Source organism: Cibotium barometz, chromosome 56 (genome assembly GCF_041138505.1).
Source record: "Cibotium barometz isolate CiBa-2024 chromosome 56, ASM4113850v1, whole genome shotgun sequence".
Lineage (NCBI taxonomy): Eukaryota > Viridiplantae > Streptophyta > Polypodiopsida > Cyatheales > Cibotiaceae > Cibotium > Cibotium barometz.
Window position 1 is genome coordinate 5,745,735 of NC_141101.1, and position 2,900 is coordinate 5,748,634.

The window sequence follows — 2,900 nt, forward strand, 5'->3', positions numbered from 1 at the left end:
ATGTGATGGCCCAGGATCCTTCTTTTCACTACCACGAGTGACCCTTTTTGATGGCCCTCCTTCCTCATTTTCCCTCTTACGCTTTTCCTCTACCTGTGCCTCATTATTCTGGCATTTTGCAATGTAGGCATGAACAGATAAAGAATCCACAGGCTCTTCCCAGCCAGTCTCAAGACGTATACAGTCACCTGCCTTATACAAAGCCTGCTTAGACACCTTCTTTGACGCAATTAGTTCCATTGTTGATGGCCAAAAATCTTCATTCTCATAATCTTCATCATTCTCAGATTCCTGCTTTGATTGGCCAACCTTTAACCCATAGGTTGCTGCCTCAACCATAGAGATGGCATGGCTAGCAGCCATATCCTCAACCAGCTTTTTCATCCCTCCTTTCCCAAAGTTTGTGCTTAATGGAAGACCAGTCTCTGTAAGGTGGATTTTCCCATCTTTGAAAAACACAAGTTGATTTTTGAGGGCTTCTTTATAGCTAGCACAGTCTTTCTTTGCATGTTTTGGGTCATCACACCATATACATCTAAATGTAAAACCTTCTTTGCTTTGAGGCCTTTGCATAGAAGCCTGCCCTAATGGTAGCCCTTTTTCCTCAATCCTGGACATCTTCAATTTTAAGTCTCGCATGCCCTTAATAAGCTCATCCATCGGCCCTTCTACCTTTGGGATTGCAGCAGCTGGTTTTGGATTCTCAGGGATAACAGCAGTTATAGGGGTTACCGAGCTCATCACCATTTTATCCCTCCTTCGCTGCCGCTTTGCTAGCATGGTGACCGCATCCTCGACATCATTCCAATCACTCTTTAGTCCCTGCTATGTATCCTTATCCTCAAGGAGAACTTCCAGTTTTTCTTGGAGATCTTTCCCAACTGCTTGTAAGAAGAGCTCTGTTTTTTCCCTATCCAAGGTTGTGCGCTCAATCCTTGACAGCTGGGCATAGCGCTTCTCAAACTCTCTTAGCAACTCTGTGGCAGAAATTTCCATTTTGGGTTTTGTGACCCATTCCAAGAAAGTTCGTTTGGTCACCCGTTCAGAATCCTCCATGAAATATTCATCCTTTAAAGCAAGCTTGAACTCCTCCCAATTTCTGCCACCATGTGCTGTCTGTAATCCTCTTATGCGCTCTCTTATTTCAGGAACACATACCAGCTCAAAGCTTCGAACCATATCCTCCTCAGTCACCCTGTTTAGCTCCATTTCCTTTGTGTAATTGCGCAGGTACTTTGTGATGTCCTTACCATCAAATTGATCCACCTTTTTCACAATTGACTGCAGTGCTTTGGTCGTGGAAATTTGTCCCCTCTCAGCAGCTTGCTGCTGTTGCATATACATAGTAAACATTTGAAACATTTGCATAATTCCGGGGTCAAAATGAACCCCCTGACCCTCAGGATTCTCAGCCATAGCTTCCCTGTGTATTTCACCACACTCTCACCCCAGCAGTTTCACGTCGGGTTCACCAAAGCTGTCATGACGTGGACGGTGTCGCTGGGAAAGTGCGAGACTTCTAGCTGTGAGAGTAGCTTCTAATCCCAACAAGGAAACACACACACATAACTCTCCAAGGAGCATAAGACATCTCCATCCATGTCTAGCATTCCAAAATCCAGCTGAGTAGAAAATTAAATCCAAGTCCCAAGATTCTCCAAAACAACAAGAAAAAGCTTACCCAAAGCCTTATCCAAAAGCTTTAAAAGATAGTGTAATTATTTAAGGGCTTTACAATTTTGAAAATCGTAAGTGATAAACAACAAAAAAATTCACTTATCTCAAAAAAAAGAAGCGAATTTATGGCTTTCGCTTTTCTCATTATTTGCTTCACTGCAGTATGCGCCGGATTTTGATTTCTTCACGTATTGTGAGATTTGTTGGAGATCACATCCCTAGATAGCACTTCATTTCCTCTTTAAATCAAAATCCAAGATGCCCCATACAGTTGCCACCCTCCTGAATTTTAAAACTCTGGTTGTATTCCCGTCTGGTTATGATTTTTGCACACCTCCCCCTTTCGATATGCACTGCTTCTGGTTTTTCTCTCTTTTCCCGCAAGAGATTCGGGAGCCGTTCACGTTTGCAGCTAAAATCTCGAGTTTCCCCCGATTCGAATACAGTGTGCCTCCATTATTTTAGCTTATTGTGCGCTTTTGCCACACAGGTCGTAGCTGGGGACTTGCCGGACACCGTATGCGAGCCACGAATGGCTGCAAGCATACAACCAGGGAAGGAAGCTCAAAACAGAATGCAAAAGGTGTGTCACTCACCGCTTAACCGCCGCCTTGAAGGATTCCCGCATCGCAGTCGTGAAGGAGGAGCCGCCGTCGCCGCTTTACCGCCTCGCCACCGCCGCCGTGCCGCTGCACAGTGCGCTCGATCGCTCTCTCACTCTCTCTCTCTCTCTCTCACACACACACGCAGGAGAAGGAAATCAAGGAGATAAGGCAAGAGCACTCTTGTATTCACAACACATGAGAATGAGGATTTTAGGGTTACATTTGACTCATATAGGTGACTTGGCCGTTCACACTTGGGCGCCCATACATGGCCGGCCGACCCTAACCCTTATCCTACTGATATCCAAGGTGCGCCTCTCATCGGCGATCACCCAATCCCTTCATCCTTAACATATGGTGCCGACAAGCCCGGCCCATGACTCAGAATATTTAAATTAATGACATAAAATATAGTACGTCGCCATGTCCGCCACCATGGGTTAACATGCCCCCCTTCCTGATGTAGATTCCGTCCTCGGAAGCTATGGTATGGTAAGCTCGAGAGGGTGTTGTGGTAGACCGTCTGCAAAACAGGGAAGTAGAGTGAAGGTATGCTGGAATTCAAAAGATATAAAGTGTATAAGTTCAAGCATGTGAGACCACAATGGATGTTGCTAT